This window comes from Kogia breviceps, assembly GCF_026419965.1.
Source record: "Kogia breviceps isolate mKogBre1 chromosome 20 unlocalized genomic scaffold, mKogBre1 haplotype 1 SUPER_20_unloc_9, whole genome shotgun sequence".
Classification (NCBI taxonomy): Eukaryota; Metazoa; Chordata; class Mammalia; order Artiodactyla; family Physeteridae; genus Kogia; species Kogia breviceps.
Window position 1 is genome coordinate 186,693 of NW_026711575.1, and position 11,221 is coordinate 197,913.

The window sequence follows — 11,221 nt, forward strand, 5'->3', positions numbered from 1 at the left end:
AGAGAGATGGGCGCGCGAGAGAAACACCACACTTATACTAGAATATAAAGTATAGGGGGAAAAAAATTGATGTTTAAACGGTTTATAACAACTCAGCTTTTATTTTCACCAATGCCCGCACTATGCAATTGAGTAGTCATCTAAGTTGCCTCGTTCTAAAATCATAACGGAGGCTTTCAAGTTTGAAATCATGCAGTTTTCTACATGACGAAAAATGTACCTTTGAAGGCAATGTTCAAATCCTCCAGTGCGTTCTTAGCCAAAGCAGAGCTTTGTAGCATCTCCAGAGAGCCTGTCCGAATGTGCCCCGGAGGTTAGGGGGAGTTTCCTGGGTCACGGTGGGCCCTTCTCTGTTAGCAATCAGCGCGGGTGTTCCCTGTAACTGCTGGTCCGGAGAGAGCTCTGCGAGTGGCTCTGGCGCCTGCAGACGCAGGAGCACTTTGTCCCCATCAACATCTTTGGCAGCCGCAGCTTGTAAGCAGCCTCAGCTCCCGGCCGGCCGCCCGCTCTCCCTCTTCCCCCGCTGGCTCCCCTCGCCGGCGGGATCAGGGCGCACGGAGCCTCTTGTCCCCGCCTACCCTTCCCCACTCACAGGCACGGAGAGGCCCGCAGGGGGGACCCCATCTGCTCACACAGCCTGTGGACTCGCCGTGGAGGTTCGGGTGCATCCGCATCCTGGTGGCTGGAGGAGCCTGATCTCCTGCCATGTGCGGCTTGTCACCTGCTGAACAAAGACTCAGAATCCCTCTGGGAGCGGGCGTGGCCGAGGGGAAGGTGAGAGTCATATGGGCCAAGTGTGGAGGAGAGGGTTTCCTAAGTTCCACAGCACAGACTAAAATCTTTCTGAGCTGGAAACATTGAAGGCTCAGCACCAGCCCCACCAAGTGGAGGGATTGGTGGATGTCCTGAGCCGGGGTTTCTCTGAGAAATGCGAGGAGATAGTGGGAGGAGGGGAGATGCCCCTGAGATCCTGGGACCTGACGTCCACCCATCTGACCTCAGCATAGGAGGTGCGGGTTCTAATTAGGTTTTTCCCCAAGTCAGAGCAGCTGCTTTCCCTGGGCCTGATGTTGACTCTTTATTACAGTACTGAGATAGATGCAGAACAGGACACCAAGACCTGCAGCTGAGTGTCCTCTAACCCCTTCATGCTTGATCTGGCATAATGCTCGCTGATACCCAGCTGTCTGTCCCCTCTACGCAGTCACTTCTCTCTCACCCAGAGCACATTCGTGGAGGCCCCACTGAGTTCCACCCCGTTCCAGAAACTGAGGTGCAGCACTGGGTGGTGAAAAAGGAGGAGTTCCCATTCTCATGCAGGCGACAGACTTGTGGGGGAGACAGAAAAAAATAAAGTGGACACAACGACCAATGGTGATATGTATCTTGGAGAAAAATAGTCAGGAAGGAAGGTTGAGCAAATTTCTGAGTGTGTTTAGTGAGCAAGCAATGGAGAGGGCAGAGTGTTCCAGGCTGAGAGAACAGCAAGTGCAAAGGCCCTGAGGCCACAGTGGGCTGCATGTTGAGAGTCTTAGTTACTAGTGTGGATTCTTAGATTTCTCTTGAGTCTACGTTTTGCTTGTATTTGTATTCTTCCTTTCACTTTCTTAGCTCATTAACATAAAAGCCTCACCACGAATCTGTTGAATGTAGCATACTCTATTCCATCGATTGAAAGTGAAAACTTTGGTGATTTTAAGTCACCTCAGTGCATGTTTATTGAGTGGCCTCCCTGGGCCCAGCACTCTGTGAAGAGCTAGGAGGCTGTGGAATTAACTTGAGGGGTCTCCACCTTGATGACCCCAGTTCATGACCTTCCTGTGTGTCCTCAGTCTCCTTCCACTCCACCTCCTCCCAATTCGTCTGGTCACGAGTTCTGATCCTGACACCCTCTCACACTTTCATCTTCTATGTCCAGCTCCTTCCAGGGGCCTCTGCCTAAAGGACGCCTGGCTTCCCAACGTCAGTGCATCCCAAACTGAGCTGCATCTTTTTTGGAAACCCCTGTGGTAAGGAAAGCCACTAATGCGCCCCCCAAGCTCCAGGAATGGCTTTTGCCTCACCCCAGCCCACCCCAGCACCCCGCACCATGATCCCACTGCTGCAGGACGCCCCACCATCCTCTCTTTCTTTTCAATCCTGGGATGCACACCAAACTTTCCCTCCTCCCAAAGGCCACACATGTGGCAGACAAATATATATGGGTCACCACATGTGGTCACTGCTGGGAAAGAGCAACAGGATCCCAAGGCAGAGGACAGAAAAGTGTCCCTGAGCAGGTAGCGCACAGGTCCTTGTGGCAGCAAAGCCTATAAAGGGAGAGAGGCAGGCATCACGCTGCAGCCTCTCCCCACTTTTCCCCCAGTGCACACTGTGTTCCCAAGCCACCATCTTGGTGGGCTGCCGTCCGTGTGTAGTGTTGGGGGACGCCCATGGATTCCTTCATTGCCTTATTCATTCATCTTTTGTGTGTCCTGCTCAGTGCCACGTTAGCTAGAGAAGTCATCCTCGGAGACCCAGCTCAGATGTTGCCTCATCCAAGAAGACATGCTGAGGTCCACCCTTTCTTGCTGCCTTTGTCCCCATGTGCAACACCCCAGGGCTGTGATCATGCTTTGATGACCTCTCCAGCCTGTGAACTCTGTGAGGACACTGGACCAGACTCACAGAGCAGCTCGTAAATGTGTGACGATGGCTAAATAACTGAATAGTGAAAGGATTAAACACAGGCCATGTGTAAGTCAAGTTCACCGAAGGTCAGTTTCCTCCTCCTCCTCCTCCTCCTCGCTCATTCCAGGACCAGGAGCCTGAGGGGCGTTATCGCACCCTCACCTCATCTGCCACTTCAGTAGTCTGGGGGACTGTTGTCTTTCATTTCATTTTGTTTACACTTTGAAGACATTTCGTGGCTGTACCTCTGAGTATTGAGAACCTTAAAGGCAGGAGCCCTTCTGTGGTGCCTGATCAAGGAGAAGACATTATGGGAGCACAGGGTGTTGAGGAGGCCGTGACCCGGTGTCTGGGTCCCTGGCCAGTGGGAAGTGGGGAAGCAGAAACAGAGGAAGTTTTCACACACACACCCCCACCAGGACACATGCCTCCCTCTTTACCTTTTACCAACCTGACTATGATTACCTAGGGTTCAGTGTTTCTCCTTGGTAGATTTACCGGCCACCAGACCTCAGTTCTAAGCCTTCTGCATGGCCTACATCAAGTCAATAGTGCCTTTGGCGCCTCTGCTCCTAACTCTAAGTAACTCTGACAGTTATGGTGGCCGAGCTGGTGGCTGGCTGAGTTCCTGGCATCTCACCGTGAGATGTTCAGCTCCTGCTGTCTCCTGTCGCTGATGTCCCCGAAACCCCAGCTTGCAACATGGTGGTGGAATGTCTTGAGAGAGGAATGGAAGAGTGAGTAGGAGAAGTGCGGGTGGTGTCAGGGCGGCTTTGAAATATAGGGGACTTTGCTCTTGGCTGGTCCTGACCTTTTGCAACTGGCCAGAAGCCCTGAGTGCGCACAGTCTCATGGGAACTCAGACGACCTAGCCGGAGGGTGTGGTCCACAGAGGGCCGAAGGGTGTGACGGAAGCAGCCCACCCCCAGGCGCCTGAGGAGCCCAGGTCTCAGAGCGCACTGGGGGGTGGAGCCTGGCTGGCGGTGCGCCCCAGCGGATGCCATCATCGACGGCCACACCACTCTCAGGTTACGTGGGCTGTACTTGATTGGGAGACTGTGGATTCCGGGGCATAAGGGTGTAGCCACCTCTCTCTCCATCCAGCTCTCTCTCCATTTGCCACGGCTGGCCCCACCCCCTTCTCTCTTCTTTGGCCGCCAGCACGAGGCACCCGTCGGTGGAGTAGTGGACGGCGTGGGTGATTTGTGAGGTTGTGAGAAAAGACAACAGGACTGCGCTCGTGTCCGCTGGGCCTTGTGGCAGCTGTAGGACGGTGGAGCAAGTTGAGGATCTGCAGGAAAACATGTAATACCGAGGACCTGTGTGCATAAAATGGTTATGATGGAATGTATATATTGTATCTTTCACATTTATAAAATGATAGAAAGTGTTGTGTACATGTGTATATCTTAATGATCTAAAATGGCAAAATTCTTATTTAATTATTTATTTTTGGCTGCATAAGGTTTTCGTTGCTGTTTTGCGGGCTTTCTCCAGTTGCGGCGAGCGGGGGCTACTCTTTGTTGCGGTGCACGGGCTTCTCAGTGTGGTGTCTTCTCTTGTGGCAGAGCACAGGCTCTAGGCTTACAGGCTTCAGTAGTTGTGGCTCGCCAGTTCTAGAGTGCAGGCTCAGTAATTGTGACACATGGGCTTCGGTGCTCAGCACCATGTGGGATCTTCCCGAACCAGGGGTCAAACATGTGTCCCCTGCAGTGGCAGGAGGATTCTTAACAACTGCTCCACCAGGGAAGCCCTACAATGGCAAATTCTTAAGTGAAATAGACGAATCAACCACAGGCTAAAACATGGATGAGCCTCGACAACGTGACACTAAGTGTGACATGCCAGACAGAGATGTCCAGAATTGTGCCATTGCAATTACTCGAAATATAAAGAACAGGCAAATCCATAGACAAAAAGCACAGCGGTTGCTGAGGGCTAGTGGAGAGGAGGGGGAAGGGGAAGTGGCTGTATAATGAGGTCTGGATTTCTTTCTGAGGTGATGGAATGTTCTCAATTAGTACTGATGACGCTTGTACAACTTTCTATGTCGACACTTAATCACTGAATTGCACACTTATGAAAGGACGAATGTTATATGTTTATCTATCTCACTTTAAGAATCATCAGGAGTAAATGTGATTTTTATAAAGAAATATCAAAAACTCATATAATACTGTGTTGTTTGTTGATTGTTTTCGTTGAGCCAAACTGACGACTAGCTCGGAAGTCGTCTTCTCAGGTTGTTACCAAAAGCAAGTTCCTTTGCTCAACGCACGGTAAGACCAAAAACACTGAAACATCCAAGTGTGGAGGAGACGAAGCTTTATTGCAGGACCACACAACACGACAGGTGGCTCATGCCCCCAGAAAATTCAAACTCCCCAAAGGTTTCAACAAAGCATTTGGGAAGGCCAGGTGAGGGCGGAGCATTGTTGGTATTGCAAACTTCTTGGTGCAGGAATCCTTTGCCCATGTAGGTCACGTCACGATGTCCCGGTAAACCTCCAAAAAAACAAATGTTATTCTTTTTTCTGCAAGATTTTTATGTCTGTATGAATGGAAATACAAACACACATCACCCCCCCCCCCACTTCACAGTGCTGTTGGGCAACAGCCCTAGCACAACCTGAGAGCCTTCGTGGTATTCGGACTCCATTACCTTTGGTGTGTGTGTGTGTGTGTGTGTGTGTGTGTGTTCGTGTGTTCTTTTACCTTTAGTTTTGAGGACAGAGGTAGGGCCGAAAAGAGGTGAGCAAAGCCTTCCCCTGGAACCTGAGGAGGTGTTTAAGGGTTCTGGTTGGCAGATCACCAGTGTGCTGAGTGCCAGGTCCTGGGGACAGAGCTTCTCGAAAGAAAGAATGTGCTTCTTTGTGTCTTGGTGACCTTCCGACCGACCGACCGACCCTGGTGGGATGTGGAGCCCATCCGTGGGAAGGGCCCTTCTCGCCTGGGTCTCGGGAGGATCCTGGGTGCAGAGAGCTCCGCCCTCTACCTTGTATTTTGCCCGTGGAGTGGAGTTGGACGGTGTTTCTAAAGACTCACGCCGGGATACCAGGTTCTGCCGATTCCGGGACCGAAATAGGTCCTGCTCCATCCCCTCTCTCCCTCTCCCCTCTACTGCCTTCGTTCAGGCTCGCACCTCACCGGTCTCTGTCCTGGCTGGGCCTCTGACGACCCTGCCGGCCTCTACCCTGGCCCCTGCTCCCTTGGTTTCCGTGCCGCGTAGAGAGCCATGGTCCTCAAAAGGCAACTGGTCACCTTCTCCCTTTTGTGGAGTCAGTCCTGGCATGGCTCCTCCTGGCCTGGACGTTAACATCACGTGCAACGACTGACAGACTGTGTCCTTCCTCCCGGCCTGATCTTCTACAGGCTCCCCGCCGAAAAGGGGGGGTAAAAGTCCGCGTGTCTTCCCAAAGTTGAAGATTGGACACGCCTGCCTGGCCGATCGATTCCTAGCTCCGCCACTTGGGAAACCTACTGGATCTTCTGTCGAGACCGCAGAGACATCTTCCTTCGCGGTGCGGTCGTCGGCAGCGGTTCTCTAAGCCGGCCCCGACCGTGTCGGAAAGATGTGTCCCTCCGCCTGTCGAGGACCCGACGAGAGTCAGATACCTTAAGCTCGGTGACTTCCCTGCTGTCTCCCTTTCTGTGGCACAAGCCCATATCCCTGGGTGAGCCCTGTCTTCGCGTGGGCGTGACTTGGCACCACGGTCCGGAGGTCGTGGTGGAAGATCGTGTGCCCACGAAGAAGAGATCCTTGCTCCCGGGGGGGGGGGGGGGGGGCGGGGGACGTGGACTCTGGGCATCTAGCGTCCATCTTCTCCACGTTCTTCTGAACCCTGCTCTCCCTCTTTCCGCCCCACAGCTCGCCTGATGGTTCGTGGGGAGATGACATCCCAGCCGGCGAGAGCCAAATGATCTTCCCAACGCACGAGAAAAGGAGAGGCGCGGGCCCGGATCCGTCTTAATTTTCTATGCCTAAGAATTTCTAAGAGTTCTCATCCTCCTTTGGCATCGCCCGCGCCCCCCACCCACCCACCCCCCCCTCACCCACCCCCACTCACACACACACACCCCCCCCCCCCCACACACACACACACTCCGCACCCCCGCCAGAGTATAGTTGCTTTTTCAGATTGCCTCTCTTTGCTCAGATCCAACAGAAGAGATGTTAGGTTCGGACGCTTCTCTGGGTCTTTCTTTGTTTTCTTAGGAGGGCTCCCCGTGTCGCATGAAACTCAGAAGAAATACATGCGTAAGCTTCTCTCCTTGTGAGTCTGTTATAACACGTGGAAGATCATTTAAAGATCCGGAGGAGGCAAACTAGGATTCACGCACCCAAAGTGGAGCCGGGTGGCCGGTGGGAACGGGGTTCCAGGTGCCTTCCTGTTTGGGGGAGGGGGAGATCTCCCCCTCTACCCCTCTTGAGTTCCTGTGGCTGGACTCATTCTAAAATGGGCCCGATGGGCTTCCCTGGTGGCAAAGTGGTCGAGAGTCCGCCTGCCGATGCAGGGGACACAGGTTTGTGCCCCGGTCCGGGAGGATCCCACGTGCCGTGGAGCAGCTAGGCCCGTGAGCCGTGGCCGCTGAGCCTGCGTGTCCGGAGCCTGTGCTCCGCAACGGGAGAGGCCACAAGAGTGAGAGGCCCGTGTAATGCAAAAAAATAAAAATAAAAATAAAGTAACATGGGCCCAAGGCGCGGAGAGACGAAGGTGTGTGGGGGGAGCGGGGTGACCTTTCCTTTCATTCGAGGGCTGAGAAGTGGCTGAAGCGGGCGGCGTCTCTCCTGCTCAGACCGAGGAACGAACGGTACATGGGTGAGACAGACAGGGAACCGGACCGAGAGACTTAGGTTTTGGGGTGTGCCGTGAGCGAACGAGCGAGCGAAGGAAGAAGCTAAACAGAGCTCGGGTTTGCGGTGGTCCGCAGTGTTTGTCTCCGAAGGTTTCTCGGGCCCGAATGCCCTAATTTGCCGATCGCGGCGGCGGCCTCCTACCTCCGGAGGCAGGGAGTGCACCTTTCAGCCGAGAGATGGATGTCTCGCTTTCAGGGAGACACAGAGGAGAATCCCAGTGTCCCTCGGACAAACGTGGCTGCTTCTGGAGTCCCCCTTCGCTCAAAATCGTCAATGTGCCACGGAGGCCCGTTTTGGGGTGGCCGATCCTGGGCCCAACACCCTTCTCACGGAGAACAGGAATGGTCAGAATGGACGGTATCAAAGTCCAGGGCGCCACCAGCCTGTTTCAAAGACCTATCTGCCAGCAGCAGCTGTTAGCTGTAACCTCGTACTTTCCGAGTCCCCTCCACATACCCCCCCCCCCGCCCCACCGCCGCCGCCGCCCCCGCCGCCACTTTGCCATCTTGGCCAATCCCAACGGATCCTCGCTTCACGAGCACCCTTACTGCTTGCCAGCTTCAGGGTGAACAGATCAGGTCGGCCGGCGGGGTGGTGGTGGTGGATCACGGTGGATGAATAGGAGGAGCGGAGAGGACGTGTAAGGCAGGGAATCTCTCCAAAGGTGGGCTCTTGGTGGGACGGAAACAAACGTTTTCTGTTTTCTTTTCTTTTCTTTTCTTTCTTTTTTTTTTTTTTTTTTTGTGGTACGCGGGCCTCTCACTGTCGTGGCCTCTCCCGTTGCGGAGCACAGGCTCCGGATGCGCAGGCTCAGTGGCCATGGCTCATGGGCCTAGCCGCTCCGCGACATGTGGGGTCTTCCCGGACCGGGGCACGAACCCGTGGCCCCTGCATTGGCAGGCGGATTCTCAACCACTGCACCACCGGGGAAGCCCGGAAACAAACGTTTTGAATAGGGCACTGCCTGAGATTGGGTGAATCGGAGGGACCTCTACGGGGCCCCCCCCCACCCCCTCCCCACCATGAAAGGGCCCCACACAAGCCTGCCCTTTTTACCCCAGTTGAAAACCCTCTCTAAAACCAGAAGGCCAAAAGAAGAATGACCGTGAGAGATCTGACCGGCCATCGCTTGGGACAACAGTGAGGCCAGTGAACCCAGTGAAAAGTGGACAGAGGGGCCTAGGTCCCTTGGCTCGACCCCTTCGCTGAGAAGCCAAAGCCTTTTACACGGGGATGAGCTTTTGCACACTTAGGTTTCTTCGGCCGGTGCAACGTTCACGAAACACGCCAAAGGAAGATGATCGAACGATGGACGTGTTTGTTGTCTGCCTGAGCCCACACGATACGAAATAGAAACTGGGGGAGGGTGTGTGTGCTGATGTTCGGGGTCTGGTGGGAGAAATCCTGGAGGGTTTTTGCCCTTAGGGTGCCTTGGTCTGGGGTTGACTTGTGTGCGCTGAGAAAGAGGGCCGTTATTGAAGGCGCTGTGCAGATTTTGGACACCCTGATCCATGGAACCCTGAAGTTTGGGAACCTAGAAATCTTTTGGTCTGCATTTGAGTTGGAAATCATCTCCTCGACAGAAAGAAGTACATAGAAGGAGGAGGAGGAGGAGGAAGAGGGGGAGGGGGAGGGGGAGGGGGAGGGGGAGGGGAAATGGAATTGCATGAGCAGATCAGCCCTGGGGGCCTGAGTCTCAGACACACACAGACACACACACAGACACACAGACACAGACACAGACACAGACACAGACACACACACACACACACACACACGCGCGCGCACACACACACACACACACACGAGGCTCGCGGGAGTAAAAGAAGATGAACTTTTCCTCTGTGGACACCCACCCACGACTATACCTAGTTGTCCCAAGACGAGAAGCTCAGCTGTACATTGAACCCTTATCTGTTCCTGTGCTTTCTTGCCGAACATTCTCATGCGCTTCTTTCCCCTCGTGGAAGCACTTGGTATTCCCCACAGGTAGCCACCGTGGAACCAGCTGCTGATGATCCAAGAATTTGGAGGATTTCTGGAAATGATCAGTGATCCCGAGACAAACTCTCCCTTTCGTGATCCAAGCAACTCGGGGGGTGGGGGGGTGGGGCTGCCTCTCACCCCCACCCCACCCACCGCCTTCTCCCTTGTGTACAAGCTATCTCTTTTAATTTAAAAAAAAAAAAAAAAAAAAAAAAAAGTTTTGCCGTGCTAGCCTTAGAAGCCTTGTGGAAACGACCTTCATTTTTCTGGTACTGCTGTGCCAGAATCTGGAAAGGGCCTGGTAACAGGTACTGTATGTCTGTAGCTCCCTTCTAGAGCTGGCCTGTTTCTGCGTAGGGATCCGAGTGCCACAATGAACTTGTGAGAGAGCTCTCTTGAATGGCTTAGAAGGGAGCACTCCGGAATTCAGTCCACTAGAAAGGGAAGGGACCCAAAGGTTTTAGGCAAGTTCACGTGGTGATCTAGGCTGAACCCTTCAGCCGAGAATAGCCAAGGTCAAGGTATGGGTTTTATGAAACTAGGCACGTCTTTAGCGTGATCAGCGTTCGAGGTCATCCTTTCCTTCTATCTACGTCGACCCCAAATCCAGTAAGTTCACGGGAGTGAACCAGATTCGTCGGCAAGAAAAAGAACTTGGGGATGATGGCTGACATCATCGTCTGAAGTCTCAGGAAGTGTTCACGGGCCATCTCGTCGTCATGGGATCTCGAACAAGTGATGTCGATAGCTCTAGGTGCAGGAACTCCTTAAGAAGCGTTATGTTTTGTGGTATGTCTACTTAAAAACAGTCTCGCCCAGACCTTTTGGGTCACTTTAGAAACTTCAGAGTTGGCATAAGTGGAATGATGGGGAATTCGTGGAATGTCTGGATCCTTTCCAAAGATAACCTATGGAAACGTTCGTTCATGGCTCGACAAGTCTCAGTGGACCTACTTCTGTCTCCTTATTACAGAAAGACTAAAGATGTTTCGATGTATGAGTCCACACCTCTGGCATCACTCTGGGGAAAAGAAAACATTTTTAAAAAGTGACACTGTGTGAAAATGTATGCTGGTGAAATGGAATCATCCCTTTGCCAGTCCAGAATCACTGGTGTCACAGACGCCGTTCACCCTGGCTTCCTAGTTCCTGTTCATGACCGATTCAGGTTTCTGAGGGTTCCGAATTCTGATTGTCCTTTTCTTGTTTTCTTCTCCATTCGTGTCTCAAAGAACTTTACGTTCCAAAAATATTTTTTAACCTACCAAATCATAGATTGTCCGTTTGTCACAAAAACTTTTAGGTTGAGAGATCTTTTCTTTCTTCCTTCCTTCCTTCCTTCTTCCTTCCTTCCTTCCTTCCTTCCTTCCTTCCTTCCTTCCTTCCTTCGTCCCTCCCTCCCTCCCTCTCCTCTCCTCTCCTCTTGTCTCCTCTCCTCTCCTCTCTCTCTCTCTCTCTCTCTCTCTCTCTCTCTCTCTCTCTTTCTTTCTTTCTTTCTTTCTTTCTTTCTTTCTTTCTTTCTTTCTTTCTTTCTTTCTTTCTTTCTTTCTTTCTTTCTTTCTTTCTTTCTTTCTTTCTTTTTCTTTCTTTCTTTCTATCCCCCAAGTCTGTGCGTTGTGTTTCTTTCACTTTGTTCTGTTCCTAGGTACTAGGGATTTCTTTTAAATTCCATTAGCTTAAATAAGGGGCTTTGCATTTTTTGGCGAA